A 15,265-nucleotide genomic window follows, 5' to 3' on the forward strand; every position below is an offset into this window, starting at 1 on the left:
TTAAGCTGTTTTTCGGTGAATATTTCAATTTTTTAAAAGTTATTTTAGAGTTTAAATAGGTGAATATTTAAAATTTTTTAATGATCTTCTAATGACCTTTTAAAAGAGTTTTATGCTGTTTTTCCCTGAATATTTCAATTTTTTAAAAGTTATTTTAGAGTTTAAATCGGTGAAAATTTAAGGGTTTTTTTAATGATCTTTTAATGACCTTTTAAAAAGAGTTTTAAGCTGTTTTTCCCTGAATATTTCAATTTTTTTAAAAATTATTTTTGAGTTTAAATATGTGAATATTTAATTTTAATGATCTTTTAATGACCTTTTAAAAAGAGTTTTATGCTGTTTTTCCTTGAATATTTCAATTTTTTAAAAGTTATTTTAGAGTTTAAATGGGTGAATATTTAAATTTTTTTAATGTCCTTTTAAAAAGAGTTTTAAGCTGTTTTTCGGTGAATATTTCAGTTTTAAAAAAAATTATTTTAGAGTTTAAATCAGTGAATATTTAATTTTTAAAATTTTTTTTATTTTTATTTTTTCCTCCGCTCTCCCACCAAAACAAGCAAACCAACCGCCTCGTCTGGGGTTCAAAAAACCCACAATTTTCCCCCAAAACCGGTGACAAAACCCCCACAATTATCCCCCAAAACCGACTACAAAAAACCAGAATTATCCCCCAAAGCCTGAGACAAAAAAACCCTGAATTATCCCCAAAACCGCCAAAAAAACCCCCAGAATTATCCCCCAAAACTGATGACAAAAAACCAGAATTATCCCAAAACCGGCGACAGAAAACCAGAATTATCCCCCAAACCGGTTACAAAACCCCCACAATTATCCCCCAAAACCGGCGACAAAAAAACCCGAATTATCCCCAAAACAGCTACAAAAACCCAAGAATTATCCCCCAAAACAGCGGCAAAAAACCAGAATTATCCCCAAAACAGCGACAAAAAACCAGAATTATCCCCCAAAACAGCGACGAAAACCCCAGAATTATCCCCAAAACAGCGATGAAAACCCGAATTATCCCCCAAAACAGCAACAAAAAACCCAAAATTATCCCCAAAACCGGTTACAAAAGCCCCACAATTATCCCCCAAAACCGATTAAAAAAACCAGAATTATCCCCAAAACCGCCAAAACCCCCAGAATTATCCCCCAAAACCGGCGACAAAAAAAACAGAATAATTATCCCCAAAACAGCGACAAAAAACCAGAATTATTCCCCAAAACAGCTACAAAAAAACCAGAATTATCCCCAAAACCGGAGACAAAAAACTAGAATTATCCCCCAAAACCGGCTACAAAAAACCAGAATTATCCCCCAAAACCGGCTACAAAAAGAACCAAAATTATCCCCAAAACCGACTACAAAAAACCAGAATTATCCCCAAAACCGGCTACAAAAACCCCACAATTATCCCCAAAACCAGCGACAAAACCCCACAATTATCCCCAAAACTGCTACAAAAACCCCGAATTACCCCAAAAACAAACAGCTCGAAAATCAAACAGAGTAAAAAAACAAAACCCGAATTTTCCCCCAACCTCGTGACTCCCTCCTTGAAAACAACCCTAAAAAAAAGCCCTAAAAAAAACCCTAAAACGGAAAAAGCCAATCTGGGGAAGTTAATCATCAACTCGGTGGGTAAAAACAACTTCGAGCTGCTCGGAAATGGCTGATTGGGATCGTTTGGGGTCGGGAAAGTGCCCGGGAGGGAAAATCCTAATGGGGGAGTTTTGGGGTCACCCCGGAAATTGGGAATTTGGGGGTTTTATCCCCAAAAAAGGGAAAGATCCCAGTCGGCTTTGGGGTTACCTTGAAAATATTCCCGAAAATAGGGAGTTTGGGGTTTATATCCCCAAAAAGGGAAAGATCCCAATCGGTTTTGGGGTTACCTTGAAAATATTCCCGAAAATAGGGAATTTGGGGTTTTTATCCCCAAAAAGGGAAAGATCCCAATCGGTTTTGGGGTCGCTCTGAAAATATTCCCGAAAATAGGGAATTTGGGGTTTTTGTCCCTCAGAAGGGAAAGACCCCAATCGGTTTTGGGGTCACTCTGAAAATATTCCCGAAAATAGGGAATTTGGGGTTTTTATCCCCTAAAAGGGAAAGATCCCAATCGGGGCCTGGGGGGGTTTGGGGTCACCCCGGAAATTGGGAATTTGGGGGTTTTAGCCCCAAAAAGGGAAAGATCCCAATCGGTTTTAGGGTCGCTCTGAAAATATTCCCGAAAATAGTGAATTTGGGGTTTTTGTCCCTCAGAAGGGAAAGATCCCAATCGGTTGTGGGGTCACCCCGAAAATAGGGAATTTGGGGGTTTTTATCCCTCAGGGGAGAAAGATCCCAATCGGACCCTGGGGGGGTTTTGGGGTCACTCCAAAAAAAAGGGAATTTGGGGTTTTTATCCCCTAAAAGGGAAAGATCCCAATCGGTTGTGGGGTCACCCCGAAAATTGAATTTGGGTTTCTTTTTCCCCGAGGGGAAGAATATCCTAATGGGGCCCTGGGAGGGGTTTGGGGTCACCCAGAAAATTGGGAATTTGGGGTTTTTCAGCCCCAAAAAGGGAAAGACCCCAATCGGTTTTCGGGTCACCCCGAAAATTGGGAATTTGGGGTTTTTGTCCCTCAGAAGGGAAAGATTTGGGGTTTTCATCCCCAAAAAGGGGAAGATCCCAGTCAGGTCCTGGGAGGACTTTGGGGTCACCCCGAAAATAGAGAATTTGGGGGTTTTATACCTGAGAAGGGAAAGATCCCAATCAGGCCCTAGGAGGGTTTTCGGGTCACCCCGAAAATTGGGAATTTGGGGGTTTTGTCCCTCAGAAGGAAAAGATCCCAATCGGTTTTGGGGTTACCCTGAAAATATTCCCGAAAACAGGGAATTTGGGGTTTTTATCCCCTAAAAGGGAAAGATCCCAATCGGTTTTGGGGTCACTCTGAAAATATTGCCGAAAATAGGGAATTTGGGGTTTTTATACCTGAGAAGGGAAAGATTTGGGGGTTTTATCCCCAAAGAGGGAAAGATCCCAATCAGTTGTGGGGTCACCCCGAAAAAAGGAATTTGGGGTTTTTATCCAGACGGGAGAAAGATCCCAATCGGTTGTGGGGTCACCCCGAAAATTGAATTTGGGGGTTTTATCCCTGAGAAGGGAAAGATCCCAATCGGTTGTGGGGTCACCCCGAAAATAGAGAATTTGGGGTTTTCATCCCCAAAAAGGGAAAGATCCCAATCGGTTTTGGGGTCACCCCGAAAATCGAATTTGGGGTTTTTATCCCAAGGGGGTGAGGTGCGCTTTGGGTTCCCCGGCAGAGTTTGGTTTATTCTGATTTTCCGATGGAAAAAACCCCCAAAAAAACCCCCAAAAGAAACTTACCTGGTTTGAGGATGGATAAAGGGATTTTCATCCGAGCGGGAATTCCTGCTTTGGGGAGAAATAAAGGGATTTTCATCCGAGAATTCCTGGTTTGGGGATAAATAAAGGGATTTTTCCAAGGAATTCCTGGTTTGGGGATGGATAAAGGGATTTTTCTCTGGGAGTTCCTGCTTTGGGGATAAATAAAGGGATTTTTCCTGGTTTGGGGATAAATAATAGGATTTTTCTCCAGGAATTCCTGTTTTGGGGATAAATAAAGGGATTTTCATCTGGGAATTCCTGGTTTGGGGATGGATAAAGGGATTTTCCTGGTTTGGGGATAAATAATAGGATTTTTCTCCAGGAATTCCTGGTTTGGGGATGGATAAAGGGATTTTTCTCTGGGAGTTCCAGGTTTGGGGATAAAGGGATTTTCCTGGTTTGGGGTTAAATAAAAGGATTTTTCTCCAGGAATTCCTGGTTTGGGGATGGATAAAGGGATTTTCCTGGTTTGGGGATAAATAAAGGGATTTTTCTCCAGGAATTCCTGGTTTGGGGATAAATAAAGGGATTTTCCTGGTTTGGGTTAAATAAAGGGATTTTCCTGCTTTGGGGTCGGATAAAGGGATTTTTCTCCAGGAATTCCTGGTTTGGGGATAAATAAAGGGATTTTTCTCCAGGAATTCCTGGTTTGGGGATAAATAAAGGGATTTTCCTGCTTTGGGGTCGGATAAAGGGATTTTTCTCCCTTTTTTGGGATTTTTTCCTGAGCATTCCCGAGTTCCCACCAGCGGAAAACCCACTCAGCTCATCCCCAAATTCCTCTCCTGCCAAAATTCGGGTTTTTTCCCACCCGGGACGAGACTGAACGAGGAGAAAATAGGATTTCCGAGGAGAAAAATTCCTTTTATTTCGCTTTTTCTGGGAATAATCCCAATTGCTCTACCTGCGCCGTTTTCCCACCCTCTTCCCCCTGCCTGCGGCGACAGCGACAGATTTGTCACCCTGATTGTCGCCTGCCGGCCTGAATGAGCTGGAGTTGGCTTTGGGGTTTTCACGGATTTTTTGGGATTTTTTTGGTTTTTTAAGGTGTTTTTTTTTGTTTTTTTGAGGATTTTTTAGGGTTTTTTGAGGATTTTTTTAGGGATTTTTGAGGATTTTTGGAGAATTTTTGGGGGGAGATTTTTTGGGTTTTATTTTGATTTTTTTTTTTTTTGGGGAGTTCTTCCAGAATTTTTTTTAGGATTTTTTTTGGGGTTTTTTGAGGATTTTTTGAGGATTTTTTGACTTTTTTGTGGATTTTTTGAGGATTTTTTGGGGATTTTTTGAGGAATTTTTGGGAGGATTTTTCTTGTTTTATTGTGATTTTTTTGGATTTTTTTCCCCCCCCCAGAATTTTTTGAGGATTTTTTTGTGTCGATTTTTGAGGATTTTTTGGGGTTTTTTTGAGGATTTTTTGTGGCTTTTTGGGGGATTTTTGGAGACTTTTTTGGGGGATTTTTTTATTTTATTTTGATTTTTGGGTTTTTTTTCCCCAGAATTTTTGGAGGATTTTTTTGTGTGGATTTTTGAGGATTTTTTGGGGTTTTTTTGAGGATTTTTTGTAGATTTTTGGAGAATTTTTGGAGGGTTTTTTGGGTTTGATTTTGATTTTTTAGGGTTTTTTCCCCAGAAGATTTTTGGGATTTTTTTTTTTATTTTTGGGGGTTTTTTTCCCCTAGAATTTTTTTGGTTTTTTGAGATTTTTTTTTTGGTTTTTTGACGATTTTTGGAGAATTTTTTTAAGGGGGAGATTTTTTTTTGGTTTTATTTTGAGTTTTTGGGTTTTTTTTTTCCCCAGATTTTTTTCAGAATTTTTTGGGAGTTTTTTTGAAGATTTTTGTGGATTTTTGAGGATTTTTGGGGTTTTTTTTTGGGGTGAACATCCCAGCCACACCTCGCTGACCCCAAAGCAGCTCCCGGGATGGAAAATTCCCTGAAAATCCAATTTTATTTCCAGCAGGGAGGAAAGAAAATCAATCCGGTAACCAAAATGTTGTTTTATTTCAACTTTTCCAACTTTATTTCAACTTTTCCCCAACTTTATTTGGATTTTTCTCCCTTTCCAAACTCTCACACTCTTCTATTTCCCAGCAGAATAAATCCCAAAACTCTTCATTCCCTGCTGGGATTACAAACCTCATCGCCAATTGTTGGTTTTTTATTATTTTTTCGAGGTTTTTTGGGGTTTTTTTGGGTTTTTTGGGTTTTTTTGGGGGTTTCTTGGGGTTTTTTGGGGTTTTTGGTTTTTTTGTTTTTTAGTTTGGGGGGTTTTGGGGTTTTTTTGTTTTTGGGGTTTTTGGTGTTTTTTTGAGTTTTTGGGGTTTTTGGTTTTTTGGGTATTTTTTGGTTTTATTGGGGAGGGTTTTTTTGTTTTTGGGTTTTGGGTTTTTTTGTTTTTTGGGGTTTTTTTTGGGGGTTTTTTGGGTCGTTTTGGGGGCTTTTTTGAGGTTTTTTTTGTTTTTTTTGGGGTTTTGTTTGGGGTTTTTTTGGGGTTTTTGGGGGCTTTTTTGAGTTTTTGGGGTTTTTTGTTGTTGTTTTTTGGTTTTGTTTTTTTTGTTTTGTTTTTTGGGGTTTTTTTTGTTTTTTTGGGGTTTTTTGGGTTTTTTTTTTAGTTTTTTGGGGTTTTTTTTTTTGTTTTTTTGTGTTTTTTCCCATCCAGACCACACTTTCTCCGCCTGGCAAATCCCCTCCATGTGGAACTTGTTTTTTTTCTGCTCCTCAGACAAGGAATTTCCTCCTCCTTCCTTCCTTCCTTCCTTCCTTCCCTCCTTCGCTCGGCAATTTCGGATTTTTGAACAAACACTCAAACCGCCAGCGCAGGAAATACTCAATCTGCGCCTCGCAGGCCTCAGAAACTCCTCGAATTTCGCTTTTTTTCCACTTTTTTTCCTTTTTTTTTTTCCCTTCAGGATGGAATTTTGTGTGTTTGGAAAAGGAAGTTCAGGACTGGAGTTTCTTGCATAAAGAAACTTCTTTAATTTCGCTTTTTCCCCCCTTTTTCCCCTTTTTTTCCCCTTTTTTCCCCTTTTTTTTCCCTTTTTTTTACCCTTCAGGAGAGAATTTTGTGTGTTTAGAAAAGGAAGTTCAAGACTGGAGTTTCTTTTATAAATAAACTTCTTTAATTTCTCATTTTTCCCCTTTTTTTACCCCTCAGGAGGAAATTTTGCATGTTTAGAAAAGGAAGTTCAGGACTGGAATTTCTTGCATAAAAGAAACTTCTTTAATTTCGCTTTTTTCCCCTTTTTTCCCCTTTTTTTCCCCTTTTTTTCCCCTTTTTTTTCCCTTTTTTTCCCCCTTTTTTTCCCCTTTTTTTTCCCCTTCAGGATGGAATTTTTCATATTTGGAAAAGGAAGTTCAGGACTGGAGTTTCTTTCATAAAGAAACTTCTTTAATTTCGCTTTTTTCCCCTTTTTTTCCTTTTTTTTACCCTTCAGGATGGAATTTCACATGTTTAGAAAAGGAAGTTCAGGACTGGAATTTCTTTCATAAATAAACTTCTTTAATTTCGCTTTTTCCCCCTTTTCCCCCCCTTTTTTTCCCCTTTTTTTCCCTTTTTTTTACTCTTCAGGATGGAATTTTGTGTGTTTGGAAAAGGAAGTTCAGGACTGGAGTTTCTTGCATAAAGAAAACTCTTTAATTTCGCTTTTTTCCCTTTTTTCCCCCTTTTTTTCCCCTCAGGAGGGAATTTTTCATATTTGGAAAAGGAAGTTCAGGACTGGAGTTTCTTCCATAAATAAACTTCTTTAATTTCGCTTTTTTCCCTTTTTTTTCCTTTTTTTTCCCCTTCAGGAGAGAATTTTGTGTATTTAGAAAAGGAAGTTCAAGACTGGAATTTCTTTTATAAATAAACCTCTTTAATTTCTTTTTTCCCCCTTTTTTTTACCCTTCAGGAGGGAATTTTCATGTTTGGAAAAAGAATTTCAGGACTGGAGTTTCTTTCATAAAGAAACTTCTTTAATTTCTCACTTTTTCCCCCTCCAGGAGGGAATTTTGGGTGTTTGGATAGAATTTCAGGATGGAATTTCTTCCCCTAAACCTCCTGGAGAAGCTGAAATGAATCATTTATACATCGCGGTTGGCTTTGGAGTTTCATTTCCTGACTCTTCAGAAAATAAAATAAACCGAAATAAATGAAAATAAACCGAAATAAACTGAAATAAACTGAAATAAAACCCAAATAAATCCAAATAAACCCAAATAAACCCAAATAAACCCAAATAAACCCAACCAAAATTAAAACTAAAAGTGATTTTCTCGCTGTGGCGATTCTCGGCGTCGTTGATATTTTAATTATCACCTCGGGATGTTTAATTAGCGCCTGAAATAAACGATTAGAGGTCGATCGATCTCATTGATCAATCGATTCTGATCGATAAATGATCAACTCGGAAGGTTGAATTATCAGAATTTTCGGCTCCGGATTTTCCCATTGCAGTGAAGTTCAAATTCAGATTTTTTTCCTCCTTTTTTTTTTCTTTTCCTTCTCAACTGGAAATAACCCAAAAATCATCCGGAATTGAAAAATCCTGGCGAATTCCCCCAAATTCTGGAATTTGGGGATGGAGAGAAAAATCTTCTTCACCTTCCTCAGGTCAGAGCTGGAGAGGCAAAAGCAGCCGGGAAAAGTTGATTTAATAAATTAATTCAATTAATTCATTTTTTAAAAGTCTGTGAAAAGTGGTTTAAATGCTTTTCCGGGAAGAAAAGGGTTAATAAATTAATTTTTTTTTTTTTTAAAGTGGTTTATTTGCATTTCCGGGAAGAAAAGAATTAATAAATTAAATTAATTTTTTTAAAGTGGTTTAAATGCTTTTCTGGGAAGAAAAGGGTTAATAAATTAATTTTTTTTTTTTTTTTTAAAGTGGTTTATTTGCATTTCCGGGAAGAAAGGAATTAATAAATTAAATTAATTCTTTAAAGTGGTTTATTTGCATTTCCGGGTAGAAAAGAATTAATAAATTAAATTAATTTTTTTAAAGTGGTTTAAATGCTTTTCTGGGAAGAAAAGAACTAATAAATTAATTTTTTTGAAGTGATTTATTTGCATTTCCGGGAAGAAAAGAATTAATAAATTAAATTAATTTTTTTGAAATTGTTTAAATGCTTTTCTGGGAAGAAAAGAACTAATAAATTAAATTTTTTTTTAAAGTGGTTTATTTGCATTTCCGGGTAGAAAAGACTTAATAAATTAAATTAAATTTTTAAAGTGGTTTAAATGCTTTTCCGGGAAGAAAAGAATTAATAAGTTAATTTTTTTTTAAAGTGGTTTAAATGCTTTTCCGGGAAGAAAAGGGTTAATAAATTAATTTTTTTTTTTTTTTTAAAGTGGTTTATTTGCATTTCCGGGAAGAAAAGAATTAATAAATTAAATTAATTTTTTTAAAGTGGTATAAATGCTTTTCTGGGAAGAAAAGAACTAATAAATTAATTTTTCTTTAAAGTGGTTTAAATGCTTTTCCGGGAAGAAAAGAATTAATAAGTTAAATTTTTTTTTAAAGTGGTTTAAATGCTTTTCCGGGAAGAAAAGAACTAATAAATTAAATATATTTTTTTAAAGTGATTTATTTGCATTTCCGGGAAGAAAACAATTAATGAATTAATTTTTTTTCTTGTTTTAAGTGTTTTAAATGCTTTTCCGGGAAGAAAAGGATTAATAAATTAAATTTTTTGAAGTGGTTTAAATGCTTTTCCGGGAAGAAAACAATTAATAAATTAAATTAATTTTTTTAAAGTGGTTTAAATGCTTTTCCGGGAAGAAAAGAACTAATAAATTAATTTTTTTGAAGTGATTTATTTGCATTTCCGGGAAGAAAACAATTAATACATTAAATTAATTTTTTTTAAGTGGTTTAAATGCTTTTCCGGGAAGAAAAGAATGAATAAATTATTTTTTTTTTCTTTTAAGTGGTTTAAATGCTTTTCCGGGTAGAAAAGAATTAATAAATTAATTTTTTTTTTTTTAAGTGGTTTAAATGCTTTTCTGGGAAGAAAAGAACTAATAAATTAATTTTTTTGAAGTGATTTATTTGCACTTCCGGGAAGAAAAGAATTAATAAATTAATTTTTTTTTTAAGTGGTTTAAATTCTTTTCCGGGAAGAAAGGAATTAATAAATTAAATTATTTTTTTTAAGTGGTTTATTTGCATTTCCGGGAAGAAAACAATTAATAAATTAATTTTTTTCCTTGTTTTAAGTGGTTTAAATGTTTTTCCGGGTAGAAAAGAATTAATAAATTAAATTAATTTTTTTAAAGTGGTTTAAATGCTTTTCCGGGAAGAAAAGAACTAATAAATTAATTTTTTTGAAGTGATTTATTTGCACTTCCGGGAAGAAAAGAACTAATAAATTCGATTTTTTTTTAAGGATTTGAATTTTAATTCGATTTTTTTTACAGGATTTGAATTTTAATTCGATTTTTTTTACAGGATTTGAATTTTAATTCGATTTTTTTTCAAGGACTTCAATTTTAATCCAATTTAAATCCGATTTTAATCCAATTTCTGCTTTTGAATGAAGAATTTCAACTCCAACCCTCTCCAACTCGGATAAAACCATCATTTCCCCTCCATCCTCCTGGAAGAAAACACAAAAAAAATAGAAATTCCGGCTGAAAATAAATAAAAAATAAATAAAAAATAAATAATAAATAAATAAAAAATAAATTAAAAAAAAAAAATAATTTAAAAATAAACTGAATTGTTTTTTCGGCTCTTCCTGTGAGGTTTTCATCCATAAATTTCCCCTGAAATTTATATTCCGCAGGAATTTCTCTCCTCCCGAAGTTGATCTCCTGCAGCTGCCAAACCTCAGAGTTATTTATTGGAGGAGATTTTTTATTATTATTATCCTTTTTTTAATTTATTTCTTTGATTTCTTCGCCAGGAATTGATTTCCGGTAGGTGAGACGAAGCCAATTAGTGGCCAACAGGTGGTTTTGAGCTAATTAACGCTCGAAAATTGGAATTTTTGGTGTTTATTCAGCTCGGGTTGGAATCTCCAAAAGGCCAAAAATCGCCAAAAATCAGATTTTCCTCCTCCCGGATTTTCGCGGATTTTCCTTCCTACCGGATTATTTATTTTAGTGGAATTTTTATTGAAATAAACATCATTAAGGGTAATAAAGAGGAGAAATATTTTATATTTCGTGTTTCGCTCCTGGTGACATTGAGGATTTTCCTTTCCATCGAATTATTTATTTTAATGGAATTTTTAGTGGAATTTTAGTGGAATTTTTATTGAAATAAATATCATTAAGGGTAATAAAGAGGAGAAATATTTCATATTTCGTGTTTCACTCCTGGTGATATTGAGGATTTTCCTTTCTATCGAATTATTTATTTTAGTGGAATTTTTTAGTGGAATTTAGTGGATTTTTTTAGTGGGATTTTTATTGAAATAAACATCATTAAGGGTAATAAAGAGGAGAAATATTTTATATTTTGTATTTCGCTGTTGGTGACATTGAGGGATTTTCCTTTCCATTGAATTATTTATTTTAATGGAATTTTTTCGTGGAATTTTAGTGGAATTTTGATTAAAATAAACATCTTTAAGGGTAATAAAGAGGAGAAATAGTTCATATTTCGTGTTTTACTCCTGGTGATATTGAGGATTTTCCAAAATTCAGCAAAACTTCGGGAAGTTTGGAGGAGAAAAAGGGAAGAGAAGTGGGAAAAATGGAGATGGAAAGGAGGAAAAGTTGAGAAAATTTGGATTTTTTTTCTTCTCATTTCCGAAAAGGGAGGGAAAGAAAAAAAAGGAGATGGAAATGGGGAAAAGTTGGAAAAAAGGGGAAAAAATGGAGATAGAAATGAGAAAAAGTTGGAAAAATTGGGGTTTTTTTTTTCCCTTCGTTTCTGAAAAGGAGGGGAAAGGGAAAAAAAAGGAGATGGAAATGGGGAAAAGTTGGAAAAATTTGGATTATTTTTTTCCTCCTCGTTTCCGAAAAGGGAGAAAAGGGAAAAAATAAAGGACAGGAAAATGGGGAAAAGTTGGAAAATTAGGATTTTTTTTTCTCCTCGTTTCCGAAAAGGAGGAAAAAGGGAGATAAAGGAGATGGAAATGAGGAAAAGTTGGAAAATTAGGATTTTTTTTCTCCTCGTTTCCAAAAAAGGGAGAAAAGGGGGAAAAGGGAGATGGAAATGGGAAAAAGTTGGGAAAAATTGGATTTTTTTTCCCTCCCTTGTTTCCGAAAAGGGAGAAAAGGGAAAAATAAAAGGAGATGGAAATAAGAAAAAGTTCAGAAAATCAGGATTTTTTTCTACTCCTTTCCGAAAAGGGAGGGAAAGGAAAAAAAAGGAGATAGAAATGGGGAAAAGTTGGAAAAAAGGGGAAAAAATAGAGATGGAAATGGGGAAAAGTTGGGGAAAATTTGGATTTTTTTTCTCCTCGTTTCCGAAAAGGGAGAAAAGGGGAAGAAAAAGGAGATGGAAATGAGGAAAAGTTGGAAAATTAGGATTTTTTTTCTCCTCCTTTCCAAAAAGGGGAGGAAAGGGGGAAAAGGGAGATAGAAATGGGGAAAAGTTGGGAAAAATTGGATTTTTTTCCCTCCCTTGTTTCCGAAAAGGGAGAAAAGGGAAAAATAAAAGGAGATGGAAATGAGGAAAAGTTCAGAAAATCAGGATTTTTTTCTACTCCTTTCCAAAAAGGGGAGGAAAGGGGGAAAAGGGAGATGGAAATGGGAAAAAGTTGGGAAAAATTGGATTTTTTTTCTCCTCCCGTTTCCGAAAAGGGAGAAAAGGGGGAAAAAAAAGGAGATGGAAATAAGAAAAAGTTCAGAAAATCAAGATTTTTTCTACTCCTTTCCAAAAAGGGAGGGAAAGGAAAAAAAAGGAGATAGAAATGGGGAAAAGTTGGAAAAAAGAGGGAAAAATTGAGATGGAAATGATGAAAAGTTGGAAAAATTAGGACATTTTTTGCACCTCGTTTCCAGAAAGTGAGAGAAAAGGGGGAAAAAAATGAAGATGGAAATGAGAAAAAGTTGAGAAAATCAGGATTTTTTTCCCTTCCTTTCCGAAAAGGGAGAAAAGGGGGAAAAAAGGAGGTGGAAATGGGGAAAAGTTGAGAAAAATAGGATTTTTTTCCCTCCCTTGTTTCCGAAAAGGGAGAAAAGGAAAAAAAAAAAGGAGATGGAAATGGGGAAAAGTTGGGAAAAATTAGTATTTTTTTTCTCCACTCGTTTCCGAAAAGGGAGAAAAGAGAAAAAAAAGGAGATGGAAATGAGGAAAAGTTGGAAAAAAGGGGAAAAAATTGAGATAGAAATGGGGAAAAGTTGGAAAAATCAGGATTTTTTTTCCCCTCATTTCCGAAAAGGGAGGGAAAGGGAAAAAAATAGGAAATAGAAATGGGGAAAAGTTGGAAAAAAGGGGAAAAATGGAGATAGAAATGGGGAAAAGTTGGAAAAAGGGAATAAAAACGAGATAGAAATGAGGAAAAGTTGAGAAAATCAGATTTTTTCCCCGGTTGGGTGAGGCGGAGAGGAGCAAAAGGAGATTCTGCTTTCGCGGATTTTTGGGAATTCCTTTGGAATTTCCTTGGGAATTTCCTTGGGAACCCTCCGGTGACTCACCTGGTGACATCGATGACGTCATTGGGGACATTCCGGGGCTGCCGAGAAATCCCCAAATCCCCCCAAAATCTCACCTTTTGAACCCCAAAAATCCGAATTTTCTCCAATCAAATCAAACCTCCCATCCCCGACTCTCCTCGTCCGTCATCCAGACCTTCCAAATTTCATTTTAATTCCATTTTATTCCGTTTTAATTCCCTTCAATTCCATTTAATTCCATTTAATTCCATTTATTTTCACATAATTTCATTTTTTCCCTTAAATAATTCCTCATTTCCAAGCGCTCAGTTCAGGCGGAATTTCCTCCTCGATGTGGAAAAAAAAAAAATAAAATAAAAAAGGGATGAAGGGAAAATCCTCAAAGCTTCCGGCTGGAAAATATTTTTAATTTCCTTCATCATCTCCTTTTATTAACTCAACACCTCTGGCAGCAATTTTCCCACCTCCGAGGACGCGAAATTGATATTTTTATTTATTTTTATTTTATTTTTTCCAGGCTGCTATTAACGCCTCTCCCCTGTTATTATCATCATCCCGATAAAATAAATTTTCCACTCGCGGGGAAAAAAAAAAAAAAAAAAGGATAAAAGTGATTTATTTCTCCTTCCTGGGAATGTCTTCGCCTTGAGTTGGAGTGAAGAGATTTTAAAAATTCATTTTTTTATTAAGAAAAGGGAAAATTGATCCGGATTGTTGCACCAAAATCCTTTTTTTTTTTTTGCAAAAAAAAAGCAACTTTTCCTCCATCCAACCTTTACCAGAAATTCCGGTAATAAATTAATTTATCCTCCAAATTCAGGAGCTTCGAATTCATTAAAAAAACCACCAAAAATATCAATTTTTTGGGGGAAAAACACCAAAAAAAATGCAATTTTGGATGCATTTAGGGCACGAGGTGACCCCGAAGGGAAAGGATTTCCTTTTTCTCTTCTCGGGCAATAAATCCAAAGCTATAAAAACTCCCCGAGAAAAGCGAAGTTCAGTTTTTAGGAAACTCCCGAAGCGTTCAGCTGACAAAGCCTCTCCCGCTTTTACTGGCCTCGTAAAATTGGGGGAAAAACTTCTGATTTTGGGGTTTTTTTTTTCCACCCGCGGGGAAATTCGGAATTTATTCCATGGATTGCTGCCAGCTGCGAGCCTCAGGTGAATCCAGGAGACCCAAAAATTCCGATTTTTGGGGGAATATTTGGATTTTTCTGCGGGAATATTTTGTATTTTTCAGCCGGTGAGGAATTCTTTCTGAGGGTTAATTATTTCTCGAGCTCTGCCCGCCCCGGGGTGAGTTTTTCCTGGGGAAAAATGTGGATTTTGGGGGTTTTTTGGGGAGATTTGGGAGCGGAATGGAGGTCGGGAGGGGTTGGGGGTGAGTTGGGTTGGTTGATTGATTTTTTAGGATTTTTTTCTCTGCGGTTTTGTGGAGCGCGAGGGGAAAAAATGGGTTTTTTTATCTGTGTTTAAATGATTTGTGGGAAATAAACTCGCGGTGGTGATTAAAGGCGGAGGAGGTGTGTTCAGCGTCTCGCTTTGAAAGGGGAAAAAGGAGGAAATTAAAAGAAATTTTCCAAAAAAAATGAAAAAGGAAGAAAGAGAAAAGAAGGGAAAAGAGAGAGAAGAGAGAGAAGAGAAGAGAAGAGAAGAGAAGAGAAGAGAAGAGAAGAGAAGAGAAGAGAAGAGAAGAGAAGAAGAAGAAAGAAGAAGAAAGAAGAAAAAAGAAGAAGAAAGAAGAAAAAGGAAGAAAAAGGAAGAAAAAAAAGAAGAAAAAAGAAGAAAAAAGAAGAAAAAAGAAGAAAAAAGAAGAAAAAAGAAGAAAAAAGAAGAAAAAAGAAGAAAAAAGAAGAAAAAAGAAGAAAAAAGAAGAAAAAAGAAGGAAAAAGAAGGAAAAAGAAGGAAAAAGAAGAAAAAAGAAGAAAAAAGAAGAAAAAAGAAGAAAAAAGAAGAAAAAAGAAGAAAAAAGAAGAAAAAAAGAAGAAAAAAAGAAGGAAAAAAGAGGAAAAAATAAGAAAAAAAAAGAAAAAAAAGAAGAAAAAAAAGAAGAAAAAAGGAAGAATAAAGAGGCAAAAAGAGGCAAAAAGAAAAAAGAAAGAAAAAAAAAATTAAAAAGTTAAAAAATAAAATTTCCCACCCCTCCCCTCTCCCCAACCCCTCCCCATCCCACCCAACACCCCAAAAAAACCCCAATAAATGACAACATCCCTCCAACCTCCTTCCATTTTTTTTTAAAATTTATTAATTTATTTCCCTTTCCCCTCTCCCCTCCCCGCTCCTTCCCCGCATTTTCCAACATCCCAAAAAAAAAAAAAAATTT

Source organism: Lichenostomus cassidix, chromosome 27 (genome assembly GCF_008360975.1).
Source record: "Lichenostomus cassidix isolate B80296 chromosome 27, HeHo_3.0, whole genome shotgun sequence".
Classification (NCBI taxonomy): domain Eukaryota; kingdom Metazoa; phylum Chordata; class Aves; order Passeriformes; family Meliphagidae; genus Lichenostomus; species Lichenostomus cassidix.